Below are 14,229 nucleotides of genomic sequence, written 5' to 3'. Positions count from 1 at the left end.
TGTAACTTGCACAATGAGATAAATAGGATAGCGAAAAGCAGGAAGAGGAGGAGGAAGAGAAGCAACAAGATTTAATTAGATTCTTCAAAAATATCAAATGGCATTACAAATTGCATAAAAGAAAATTATACCCGGCTCATTTAATTTACAAAGACTGTTTTCTAATTAACATTTACGTATTTGTATTTTCTTTGTTTACAGGTATATCATAAACTGCCAGATGTATATACAGAAGTGGCTCTTTGTAATACTTAACTTCGCCTACTTGATGCCTTTTCTTTCATACTTCACATTTACTTATTCATATTTTCTCTCTTCTTTACAGGTATATCATAAATTAAAGTAAAGAACACAAGTGGCTCTTTTTTTAATGCATAATTAATGACTACTTGATGCCTGAGGTGCTTAATTCCTGTCCTTCTTTTCCAGGTACGTGCGTGACGCCACATACTGGGAGAACACCTGAATAGCTAACTACACAGGTGAGTTGCGGTGACAGGTGACAGGTGACAGGTGACAGGTGCCCTCAGGGAGCGACTCACGCCAACCCATCACCGTCCTTCCGCTCGTCTCCATAAAATGTCGACATTACTTAAAAAAAAAAAAAGCCGACTAATTTCCGTGATTTATTACACGCACGCGCACACACACACACACACACACACACACACACACACACACACACACACACACACACACACACACACACACACACAGCTAATGTTCTTTCGTTTTGTAGTATAAAAAACATAACTTTTCCTCCACATCATTGCCATTAAACATGAGTTGGATATTTCCCACATTACTCCCCATTAGCACCACTGGACATTAGTACGCTGCATACGTGATACATGCTGGAATTATCAAGCAAACGTTATTCATCATCATCAACAATCTGTGACTCTACTACAGGAATGAGACGTATGCTACAAAAACATAGGGGGTATCTGTAAAGTAGCCAGCAGGTGTACACGCGGCAGTCCTTTAAGTAATTTTTGTTTACTGCCTTTGTATTCTGAGCCACTCTAGCAAAACAAAAATGCACGAAAAAAAAAAAAAAAATTAACAAATGAATAAACAAGCAATAGATAAATGAATAAAATGTAAGTAAAAATAAGACTAAAAAAACATCTTTATCAAATACATTTACCTATACACAATGCTAAAAAACCATATCGCATCTTAAAGTCACACCAAGAACTAACACCAAAAACAGGGACTTCAAATACTATGCCATAAACAAACAAAAAATGCTACGTAGCGGGCCAAACATCTTATAATTACACGGGCAAGTCACAGAAATGTACTAAACAGTCACGCAGCTTCATCCATTTACCAGAGCTCACCTGCGGGAGGCCAATCAGCGGCTGACAAAGCAATTCACCACAAAGGAGGAAGCGATAAACAAAACGCAAGACCTAGTTGCCAATAATGGTGATATCTTAAAGACGCACCACCACGCCACCACATCAGCCACGCCAAGCACGCTGGAAGGGAAAGGATGAGAGACACAAAAACACAAGGAAAAGAAAAAAAGTTCACTCGCTCATCACCGGCTGTAACACGCACCAGGCACAGATTATTCAACAAGGTCAGGGTAAGGCGACAGTGAGAGGTTGGCTGGTAAGAGAACACGTAGGAGAGCGTGTCACTTGCTCCTCGGCGTCACCAGCAGCAAGTGTCAGGCTGAGATGATCCGAGTCTGGCTGCATTGTTCAGTAAGTGGTTATTTCTCACTTCTTGCTAGGTAGGTAGTGAAATACAGGTATCGAGAACTGAGGATAAGATAGACTGAAAGAAGAAAAAAAAAATTCTGGTTATATTCTCCCTCTCTCTATTTCTTTCTCTCTATCTCTTAATTATCTTATTCTTTTTATCGCACCATTCTTACATTTTGGATAACCCTTTTGATGCACTCTTTGGGATCTAGCACCTTCACTGGGTCATTTTTTCTTGTTCTTTCTTTCCTTTTTTTTCAGCCATTTTGTTGTTCTAGGCCAGACCTTCCCTCTTACAAAAAAAAAAAAAAAAAAAATCCTTATTTATATTAAGTCTTGCGAGAAAAAAAAAAAAACGTGGAAAGGGAAGAGGAGAATAAAAGATGGAAGAGACGAAAGAAGATACATAACACGGCACCCCGGCCTATATAGTGCCACGAAACGTTATTCTCTCAACTTTTCATCGCAATAAAAAATAAATAAATAAATAAATAAATAAATAAATAAATAAATACATATAAGTAGCCACCTTGCACATAAAACTAAAAACAATGAAAAAAATAAAAGGAATACAGAAGATCAAAGAGACGAAAGAAGATAACTAACACGGTCCCTCAACCTACATACACCTTCTAGCGCCATAATTACATTCACGATAAAGATCAGACTAGTGTGAATGGCTGCCTACTGACCCCAAGAGTATCAGTGCTCCTGGAAATGCAGCGTGTGTGTTTATAATGAGGTCCATAGCTCACCGCGGATAATGAGGCCCGTAAATTAGAGACTATAATGAGGCGGGTCGCACGGCACATATGTACGGAGGAAAGGGGACGTCCCGCGGAGAGGCGTCAAGCGAGCAGAAAAGAAAACTTGTATCTATTTTCTTCAGCACTGTTCCAGGAGAGAAACATCGCCTCGCCGCCACACTCCAGCGGTATGCAAAGCTCACCAAAGCCTTAGTGTGTGTGCCGAGGATTAATATGAAAAACAAGGCAAACAATGAGTACAGGAACAATATCCACTTCAAAGCGTTTAGGCTCAACACGAAAGACACCCATGAGAGAGAGCGTTGAAACTCACCGTGAATATATTACATGGAAACTGAAGTGCAAAATAATAATAAGAAAATCAGATTAATATTTACATTCACAATATTTCAAAGTAGATATAAAATAAACTGAAGACAGCATCAACAAGAATTAATTCTATTTCAGTGTGAACGTGAAAAATAACACTCATAATCATAATTAATAAAAGAATCAGAATAATATTTACACTAGAAATTCTTCAAAAAGGCTATAATGAACTTAAAACCAAGAGCTAGGTCAATCTCACCATGAACACAACAACATTAGAACATGAAAAATCAAGGGACACTCCAAGGAGTCAGCAGGCCTGCACGTGACAGTTCGTCCATAAAAAAAAAAAATATTTATACCAACACATTACAAAACTCACCTCTAAAACAATTACAATTCCTGTCGCAAACGATTAGTAAGCTTACACGTGACAGACCCATATATATATATATATATATATATATATATATATATATATATATATATATATATATATATATATATATATATATATATATATATATATATATATATATATATATATATATATATATATATATATATATATATATATATATATATATATATATATATATATATATATATATATATATATATAAACTTTACCTATTCACTTTGAAAACGTGGCTCTAAAACAATTACAATGAGAACTCAAGAGAAACTCCAAGACGTCAATAGGCCTACCAGTAGTAGACACTATAAAAAACACACCAATACCCACAAATGAAAAAACTTTGTACTAAAACAATTACAATCAGGTCCCGCCCCAACACCAGGACGCCAGACACTTTGGAGCAGGAGTGAGCGGGGATAATGGCAGTAGTGGCCCTGCATCACGCACGGGGCCGCGGCGCGCACTGGCTCCGGGTGCTCTGAATCACTGCTCCTCGGACATAAACACAGGTTATCTTGGTGCCTTCGATGCGGAACGCGGCCATTACTCCAGCTCGTGCCATACGTTATTGGAGTGCACTATAATCAGAGCCAGGCCCGTGTCGCCATTACAGATACAGCAGCGGCCGGAATTAAGAGGTCCCGGAGCGTCCAAATATACGATTGAACTTTAATATGGTCTTTGCTATCTGTCTTGATTTACAGCGGCTATTTCCTGCTTCCGCCGCGCCTGTGCGGGTCACGGCCATATTTCTCCCCCGTCAGGTGCTTCTTGCCGCTGATAACATTGAAGACAGGTTGGCTTTCCGCGCTGGGCAGGTTATGGTGTGCGTTTAGTTATTACGAGTCACTGTGCGTGTCATGTGCAAAAAGAGGATTATTTATTCCACTATAATGTTTTGTTGCCGTAGGACTGGGGTATATACGAGTGTCTTTCAGTGACTTAAGAATCCCTGTCTGACTGAATATAGTGCCTGATATTGGATATTTAGGATACACTTTTTTTTTTTATCTATTAGTTAATAAATTAATAAATGCGACATGCCAGATAAAAGAAATGAGGATGTCAAAATAAGAAATGCCTACACACACACACACACACACACACACACACACACACACACACACACACACACACACACACAAAGCACAAAGCACACATATCACTTGTTGCAAAAGATCGTAATACTGAAACATTTAGTATTCAGTATTAAGGAATAGAAAAAAGAGAAAAAACCTCAATAACAACTACTGATAATAACTATAGGCAGACACACGAGTAAATCACAATCCACCACGTCACATTTAGCACACCATTTCGCGCACCAGTACATCCCAAACCCGAACATTCACCAAAATACGAGCTAAAAACGCCTCCCTTCCCACACACACACACACACACACACACACACACACACACACAAAAGAAACACTCCTAAACACAAGAACTAGAAAAGCCAGAAAAAAAAAAAATAATAATAAAAATCCCCACTCGCTACACTGCCATCTTGCGGCCGCACTTGAAAATCCCTAAAGAAAACGACCTTCCAAACTCCACTCCGTTTTCTATGACCAGCGCGCCGTTCACACCACCGAGGGCCTTAGTGGGGAGGGAACGGGGAACGATATTCTGAGATTTTACCGGGATATATGTCAAGCATGGATATCGTATGAGGGAAGTGCGGTGGCCTGAGGAGGGAGGGAAAGGACGAGGATGTGGCGAGGAGGCGGAGGTCAAGAGGGAAAGGAAATACGAGTAAGAGGGGTGACTTAAAAAAAATATTCAGGTCGTGGGGGTTTTGTGGAGGCGAAGAAAGGAAAGTAAGTGGAAAGAGGAGGGATGTGGGGGATAAAGATGGTGATAAAAATAAGAACTAGAGATATGTGGAGGTAAAAATTAATAAAACCCAAATGAACTCAAGAAAAAAGAAAAATAGACAAGAAAATACACAAAAATTGAGGAAAAGAAAGGTGAGAAGAAAAGAGATCTGGAATAAAAATGGGGAAAAAGATAAAAGGGAAGGAAATTACTAATATGAAGTAACTGCAGTAGAAAATACCTCAAGAGTATATAAAAAAAAAAAAAAAAGAACAGAAAACTGGAACAAAAAGAAAAAAAATGGACAGGAACGTCTACAGGATAGAAAGTGAATAGAAAAAAAAATGACATATAAAAACAAAGAAAAAAAGAGGGAAGATGAAAAGAAGATTAACCTGGAAGATTAAATTGGAATACAGAAAAAAAAAGGTGATATACAGAGAAGGAAAATTTACAGGTTATGGAATAAATAGAAAAAAAATGTCTTCTATGCAAAGAAAATATAAAAGGAATAGAGAAGAGGAAAATAATAAAGGAAAATGATGAAGAAGGGAAGGAAAGTTACAAGATATGAAATGGAAAAAACATCTCATGCACCAGGAAAAAAAAAAGATGAAAAAAGAGAATTGGACAAAGAATACATAAAAAAAGATGAAGGACAGGAAGGCTTACATAAAAAAAAAAACCCAATACACACACACACAAAAAAAAAAAGAAAACTGAAAAGAATAGAGAACTGGAAAGCAAAATAAAGAAAGAAAGATGAAGTAGGGCGAGAAGAGTTACAGATATGAACTAACTGCACTAGAAAATACGTATCATAAACAAAACGAAGAGACGGAAAAATAGAAAACTGGAAAAAAGAGAAAACAGAAAAAAAATGAAAAAGAGCAGGAGGAGTTACAGGATATGAAGTGACTGGAAAAATACCTTATATACAAGAGAACTTAAAACCCAGATAGCTTCCGCGGCCACTTGGCAAAATACGACGGAAGTGTAAGTTGTGTTCTCTCGATAAATCCGCGCTAAAATACAACAAGAAACGCAGCACACGGGGGGGAGGAAGGTAGGCGGGGAGGACGGAGGAAAGGAAAGCCCCGTGCAGGTAAGAGGCAGGATAAGATTACAAGCGCATTACGAAGCCTTTACCCAGGTCACTGCTTTACGTGGGTCGCGATAAACATCGATAAAGGCCCTGATACATGTCCTCCTCTTCCTTCTTCTCCTCCTTCTCTTCCTCCTCCTCGTGGTGGTCGTCTTAGTGGGCGTGGTCGTGGTCGTGGTGGTGGTGGTGGTGGTGGTGGTTGTCTTCTTGGTATACGTTGTTGTTGTTGTCCTCCTTCCTCGTTTTTTTTTCTTCTTTATTTCCTTCTTCATCATCATCTTCTTCATATTTTCTTTTTTTCTCTTCCTCATCGTCGCCGTCCTCCACTTTTTCTTTTCTTCTTTCTTCTTTGTTGTTGTTGTTGTTGTTGTTGTTGTTGTTGTTGTTGTTATTATTGGTGCTGTCGCTGTTCCTCATTGTCCTCTTCTTCTTAAAACACTCTAGGCCTTCTCTTCTCCTCTTACTTATTCTTTCTAGTTCTCATAATTTTCCTCTCCTCCTCCTCCTTCTCCTCCTCCTCCAGCGTCGCCAGCACCGCCGCCTCCAGGCTAATGGCTCTCGACCACCACCGCGTAATAGAAGAACGAAGGGTAGGAGTCACCACAAGGACAATATAAGGTTCCCTCTTACGTGTCTCCATTGCTTAGTAAAACACTCTAATGGCGATCAAGTGACGCCTACGGGAGGTTTAAAATGTACTTTATTCAGGTTCCATTTTCTGGAGAGTGCCTTTGGGAGGAGGAGGAGGAGGAGGAGGAGGAGGAGGAGGAGGAGGAGGAGGAGGAGGAGGAGGAGGAGGAGGAGGAGGAGGAGGAGGAGGAGGAGGAGGAGGAGGAGGAGGAGGAGGAGGACTGGAAGAAGAAGAAAAAGAAGAAGAAGAAGAAGAAGAAGAGGAAGAGGAAGAGGAAGAGGAAGAAGAAGAAGAAGAAGAAGAAGAAGAAGAAGAAGAAGAAGAAGAAGAAGAAGAAGAAGAGAAAAGAAAAGAAGAGAAGAGAAGAACAAGAAGGGATGATAAAGGAGATGTAAAAAAAAAAAGAAAATCAGAAAGACAAGGGAGAAAATGAAGACGAGTAATAGGAGAAGGAATAGGAAGAGGACGAGGAAGAAGAAGAGGACCAGGAAGGAGCAAGAGGAATGAGTGATACTGCCGCTGTTACGTCGCTAGGTTAGGTTATAAAAGAATTCCAAGATTCCTCTTTGTCTGGCGTCTGAGTGGCGTGCTGGCTAAGGAAGAGGGAGAGAGAGGGAGAGAGAGAGAGAGAGAGAGTGGACACTGGGTACCCTCTGTGTGGACCGTGGAGTTGCATAACCATAAACAACAGCAAAGTAACACGCCCTTCACTTCCACGGGTACTGTTTGTTCTTCCTTTGTCTTCCTTTGTGTTACTTCCATTTCAAGTACCGTTATCTATCAATGTGATGCGAAAAAGGTGGATAGATGAGAGGAATGGTGGAACAGAGAGAGAGAGAGAGAGAGAGAGAGAGAGAGAGAGAGAGAGAGAGAGAGAGAGAGAGAGAGAGAGAGAGAGAGAGAGAGAGAGAGAACGACCGTCCCTTCCCCAACTTGAGCACTTGGCTGGTCCTCGCCATCTCTCTCTGGGTTCTAAAGAGGAACATTTTTGCTTCCGCCGTTGACAGCCCGAGCCATCAGTCCCGCGGTATCTGGCGGGTTGACCGGCCCGACCCAGCCTTATCTCAGTGTCCAGCCCCACCTCGTAACTCAGGTTTAGTCCCTCTTCGCCAGCCCCGAACAGTCCCAGATTCCTCTTTCGTCAGGCAGATTACGAGAGAAGTCGGGCCGCTATACGAGGGCGTCTCAAGATGTGCCGCCGCGAAGTGTGTCACGTGGTTTTCTCCACCACGACATAAGGACTCGTATAAAGTGTGATGTTCCTCTGCCGGTGTGACACTGCAGCTCCAAAAAACCCAGGTTGTTCTCTTCAGCGCGAGGATTCAATAAAACTAAAAATATGTTTAATAGATGATAACGATCAAATAAATTATTACGCAACGTAGGGGTTACATAAAAAAGTTGGACCTACTGTCTCCCTCCTGCGAGTGAGCAACATGAGAACCAGGAGCACTGGCCTCAAACAGAACAAACAGGCAAAACACTGCCCTCCTCAAGCAAATATAAGGCTTGCCACACTTTTCCCTTCCCTGCTTTCCTCTCTGTCATCTACTGGTACCCAGCAACCTTCCGGATGACCAAGCATTTTCACAGTGATATATATATATATATATATATATATATATATATATATATATATATATATATATATATATATATATATATATATATATATATATATATATATATATATATATATATATATATATATATATATGCTCTGGTTTTCCTGGAAACCCTGATTTGTGAGGTAAAGGAGCAAGTTTGTGTGTGTACTTGAGCGGGCTTCGAGGGAGCATGAATAAGATGCAGTAAAAGTTGTATTCTTAACTTTGCTCCTTCTCAGAGAGTTTGTGGAAAAGTGAAAGTATGAAAACAGGAACAGAGTAGAAAAAAAAAATATTGCGTATCTAACGAAGACATGACGTCATTTATCTATTTAATATTCAATCCAACTTCTTGGAAATAAATTATTTTCCTTACGACTGAGAGTAAACACTTTATGTAAGACGTCGCAAAAATTAAACAAACTAGAACGAAAATACCAGAAATGCCAAAGAATAAAACTAAAGCAGAAAAAATCAGTGCATGTATGAGGAACAAAACAAATATGTACCCAAGAAATTTAACTCCACTTACCAGCCCTTTCGCCCTCCTTCCTTCCACTCCTCCCCTCCCCTCCACCCACTGTCCCCTTGCCCTCCATCCACTAATCCCGTTCTTCCACCCTTCACGTATCCCTCACCCTACTCCCATTCCTTCCACCCACTCCTCCCCTTCCCTCCACCCTTCACGTCCCCCTCCATCCCCTCCTCGCCTTTCAAGTCAAATCATTCAAGGAATACCGACGTCTGTGCGAGGCGGAATCAAAAGACCGTTTTCCTGCCTTTTCGCGTATTAGAGGCTGGCATGATTAAGGCTTTGGCTAAGTCCTCTCCTCTCCTCTCCTCTCTCCTCCTCCTCCATGTGCTTCTCCTCCTACTCCTCTTCCTCCTCCTATTCATCGATTTCCGTCTTCTTTACCTTCTTTTTTTTTCCTTTTTTCTTCATTTTCCTCCCTTTTATCGATCTTGTTGTTCTCCTCCTCCTCCTCTTACCCTTCTTCTTTTTCCTCCTCCTCCCCCTCCTCCTCCTCCTCCCATTCCTCTTCCTTTATCTGAGTGACCTGTGGCTTCCAGGTAAGAGCAGGAAGAGGGTGCAATACTGGTTTCTTGTTTTACAGTCAGGCACACCGCTTTCCACTTACCTCTTCTTCTTCTTCTTCTTCTCCTCCTCCTCTTCCGTAGCCATAAGCAACGCAAAGAACGCAATTAAAACCTCTCTTCCTTGTATTTTTCCAGTTTTTCCACCTCCCCCCCAAAAATAAAATATAAATTACTGCGTGCGCTCTCTCTTTTCCCCGTCTCTTTTCCTCCTTTGCTTGTTTTCTGGCCATTAGCGTTCACCAGAATGTTCCCTCAGCGACTTTTGAGGTTGACGGAGAGAGAGAGACGCCACGAGAGAAAGGGAGAGAGAATGAAGGAGAAGGAAGGGATAAATAGGAGCTTGCAGGAGGTGGTGAAGGAGGGAAAGTGAATGACGTAAGATGTGGCGTAGCTGAAGGAGGAAAGAGAAGGAGAGTGGGAGGGAAATGCAAGGAGAAAAGAAGGAGATATTGAGAAGAGGGAAAGATTGCGAGGGAAATCAATGGAACGAGAAAAGGGACGAGAGGAAATGAGGGAATGGATGTGAAATAGTTAAGGAAAGTAAATGAGAAGGAAGAGAGAGAGAGAGAGAGAGAGAGAGAGAGAGAGAGAGAGAGAGAGAGAGAGAGAGAGAGAGAGAGAGAGAGAGAGAGAGAGAGAGAGAGAGAGAGAGAGATGGAATGAAAGGAATGGGTTGAAATATTGCTTGTATGTTTCCAAGGTTTCCTATACACACACACACACACACACACACACACACACACACACACACACACTGGAGAAAGTAAATAAAAAGTGACAAATACGTAGGTCACTTTTAACAAAATTGAACTTATGAGTGAAGTTATCTTTCTCCTGAAAAAAAAAAAAAAAAAAAAAAAAAAAAATATATATATATATATATATATATATATATATATATATATATATATATATATATATATATATATATATATATATATATATATATATATATATATATATATATATATATATATATATATATATATATATATTCATAAATTCCCACCTTCATTTCTCTTCCCTCCAGCAAAAAAAAAAAAAGAAAGAAACCAAGAAAAAGGAAAAATACAAGACTCGAAACTGTACAACGAAATATCACCACCTAAAAAAAAAAAAGTAAAAAAAAAAAAAAAAAAAACGTAAAAAACACTCGAAATCGTACTACGAAACACCAATTAAAAATAAAACTCTTAAAAATGCACGAAACAAAAGAAAAAAAAAATGTACTCACTGTCATCGCTGGAAGGAAAGACAACGCCACACCTCCGAACTTTCCTCGCGAGAAGGTGAATGTTAAGAGGCTGTGAAGCAGTGGAGCGTAAGAGAACGGCTTGGACCTGGAGCATGAAGGAGCGAGGACTTGCAGACTTGATGAGCTGCAGGACGTGTGAGCATGAGGGAGCAGGGACGTGGAGCATACGAGACCGAGGACGTGGGGAGCATAAGGAGGCGAGAACGCGAAAGCTTGACGGAGCGGAAATGTAAGGAAGCGAAGACGTGGAAGAAGAGACACTGTGGTTCTTGTGGAGGCCATGATGGATTGCACTGTATGGGCGAAGCGAGGCACCTGTCGGGAGGAAAAATGAGACGTGTTATGAGGCGTAAAGGCAAATGTTTGTAAGGAAAGGAGGAGGAGGAGGAGGAGGAGGAGGAGGAGGAAGGAGAGATTGGAGTGATGGTGGAGGAGGAGGAAGAGGAGGGACAGGAGAAGGAAGAACGAAGAAGAAAAATGAAGAAAGGAACAAAAGGAGAAAAATGACGAGAAGGAACTAGGAGGAGAAGGAGGAGGAGGAGGAGGAGGAGGAGGTGAAAAAAAAAAGGAACAAAGAAAGAAAAATAACGAGGAGGAGCTGGGAGGAGAAAAAAAAAAAAACGGGAGGAGGAGGAGGAGGAGAAGAACGGTCAACCAATCACGCATATTTTGATGAGATAGAGAGGGAAGATAACGTAAGGGCGAAGGAAGGAGATAGGAAGCGGTGATGTGAAATACTGAAGGTAATGCAGAAGAAATGTGAAGGAGGGACGATAAAACTGAAAGAAGGAGAGAAAAGGAGGGACGTGATAATAATAAAGAGGGGAAAATAGATGAAGAGAAGAAGATTGCAGAGAGAAAAAGTGCCTGATAAAGTGAGACGAACCAACACACACACACACACACACACACAAGGCTATAACTTTGTCTTGTGGCTAAACTTTAAGCATTTCCACATCACATCTAACACGAACTAACTTTATTTTCCAGCGTGCGCGAGACCTCCATTCTGAAAACACAAGACTCGCCACAGATAAAATTTTAAAACAAACTTCCAAACGCACGAGGAAATAAAGAAAAAAAGGAATGAAAAAAATAAACTTAGAAAAAAAAATGCAAAAACAAACACATGATTAAAAAGTAAAAAGAAAAAAGGAAAAAAACTAAACTTGGAAAAGAAAACAACATATAAACAAACACTGCACGATTAAAATGAAAAAAAAAAGCTAGAACTAATATGACTTAAAAAAGGAATGAAAACAAACAATGCACCATTAAAAAGAAGAAAGACTTAAAAACGCAATAAAAATAATAGACGAATAAAAAGAAAAAAACAAATACAAATTTTAAGCACAATAAAAAAAAAAACTATATACAATTAAAAATTCAAAACTTCTCTCTGTAATAGGAGATAAAAAATAAAAATAATAATGACTCGAGCATCAATTCCTGCCTTATAGAAAACGGGCGCTTCGAGACTGACAAGAAAAGAGAGAGGACTAAGCCAGTATTCAGAAACCGTTTGCTCTCACCACGACTAATATCAATTAGCCGGGTTTAGAAGACTATTTATCCTATCAATAATACAAAAATCACATCAATCTTTCCCTAAACCGTAAAAACACCCTTAGAAACACGCGTAACTTCAACTAGAGCCTTTGAAAGTAGTGGAGGTGAGGTGCGGCGGCGAAGTGTTTCAGAATACGGGGATAAAACACACAGATTCCAGCGCTAAGGTTACTCTCAGACCCCTTCAGGTGTAAATCTCCTTAATGCTTCCATATAATACCATCCCCAGCTCGAATCTAAGGCAAATGGTGACCAGTGTCCGCAGTAGCTCTTCCTTCTCACCTCCTTTCTCCTCTTCTTCCTCGCCCTCTTCTTCTCTCCCCTCTTCTCTTACGTTGTGTCCCCTCCCGTGCTTCATCATATCCTCACCTTCTACAAGCCACAACTGTCGCCTCGCCCTCTCTTCCTTTCACAGTGCTAAGCCATTCTCCTTCTCCTCCTCTTCCTCCTCTTTCTACTCTTCCTCCTCCATCTCCACTCTCGCTTCTCTTCTGCTGTCGATATTATCTTCTATACGTCTCATTCCTTCTTCTTATCTCTTATCTCGTATCTTGCAAATCCTCTCTCTCTCTCTCTCTCTCTCTCTCTCTCTCTCTCTCTCTCTCTCTCTCTCTCTCTGTAATGATGCATCCTATCCACTTTCATTCTTCATCGTCACTTCCTCTTCCCTCTATTCCTTCTCCTCCTCTTCCTCCTCCTCCTCCTCCTCCTGTGCTTCCCCTCCACCAAACCTCCCTGCTTATGAAAGAAAAAAAAAAGAAAGAAAGAAACGAAAGGATAAAAGGAAAAAATAGTCAGTCCAAGGGAACAATGGTGCATTTTCATCAACAACACAGGGGGGAAAAAAAGGGGAAATCAGAAAAACAACACGAGGGAACAAATGGAGCCGCGGGGGTGGAATTAATGACTGAGCATCGGAAACTCGTGAAAATGAAAAAAAAAAAAAGGAAAAAAAAAGGATTAAAAAAAGAGGGGGAAAAAAAAGCGCAGCACGTGAGGGTTGGTACAAAAGAGGCGGTGAATGAAGAGTTGTACGATTCATTGGCTTCATTTGTACTGTACACTCTCTCTCTCTCTCTCTCTCTCTCTCTCTCTCTCTCTCTCTCTCTCTCTCTCTCTCTCTCTCTCTCTCTCGTCTTATCTATTCCTTGCTAATTTCCCTACTGTCCAATTCTTCCTCTCCCCCTTTTGTACTCCACCCCTTCTTCTCTTAATTCTCCTCTCCCTCTCTCCTTTCCTTCCTTTCCTCCTTCCAATCTTCTGTTCCCTAATCGTAGCCATCCTTCCTTTTCTCTCCTTCGTATTTCCACTATTTCTTTCTCCCTTTCCTTTCTGTTTCCCTTTTCCTTGCATCTTCTCTCCTCCCTTCCTTTCCCCTCCCTTGACCATGGCTAATCTTCTCCCTCTCTCATCCTCTTCCCTTCCCTCCCTCTCTGCATCCTCCTGCATTGCCGCGTGATAATCCCTCCCTCTCCCTCCTCTCTCTCTCTCCCCACCTCTCCCTTCCCCTCTTCACTTCGTAATCCCCTTCCGTTGACATCCCCCTCCATTCCTCGCTTCCTTTCCCCCCCCCAACTTCGATAATCTCCTTCCTTCCTCCATCTCTCCCTTCCTCCCCTTCCTCCTTCATTTAGCGTTTCTCTTTCCTTCCCTGCCTCACTTTTCACTTCCCCCTGCCCATCTGTCCCCTCTTAGCTTATCACTTTCCTTTACACCTGCCTTCGATCCCTGCCCCACCTGCACTTCATTCCCTTCAAGTGAGGTCAAAGAGGCGCCAGACTTCCTTTAATTCACACACGGGGTATCCTGCGCAGGCATACACTCAAGCTTACACTGCCGGAAAACTTAAATTAACTTACAATATAAACTTAACGATACTGAGTTTGCTAGACTCCACCCAACTATCTCATCAGCGAGCCAGCGAGCCAGCCAGC

At 41.0% G+C, this 14,229-nt stretch overlaps 1 long non-coding RNA gene across 1 annotated transcript in view; it reads right to left on the bottom strand.

The window, feature by feature from the left end:
* LOC135109170 (uncharacterized) overlaps positions 1-14,229 on the bottom strand; it is a 165,368-nt gene that overhangs the window by 114,118 nt on the left and 37,021 nt on the right. The window contains exon 2 of the long non-coding RNA XR_010272602.1: positions 10,706-11,041. This is a non-coding gene — a long non-coding RNA (uncharacterized LOC135109170). The remainder of the gene's footprint in view (positions 1-10,705; positions 11,042-14,229) is intronic.

This window comes from Scylla paramamosain, chromosome 18 (genome assembly GCF_035594125.1).
Source record: "Scylla paramamosain isolate STU-SP2022 chromosome 18, ASM3559412v1, whole genome shotgun sequence".
Classification (NCBI taxonomy): Eukaryota; Metazoa; Arthropoda; class Malacostraca; order Decapoda; family Portunidae; genus Scylla; species Scylla paramamosain.
The sequence above is the reverse complement of the archived record's forward strand: the minus strand, read 5'-3'. Positions and strand labels throughout refer to the sequence as shown.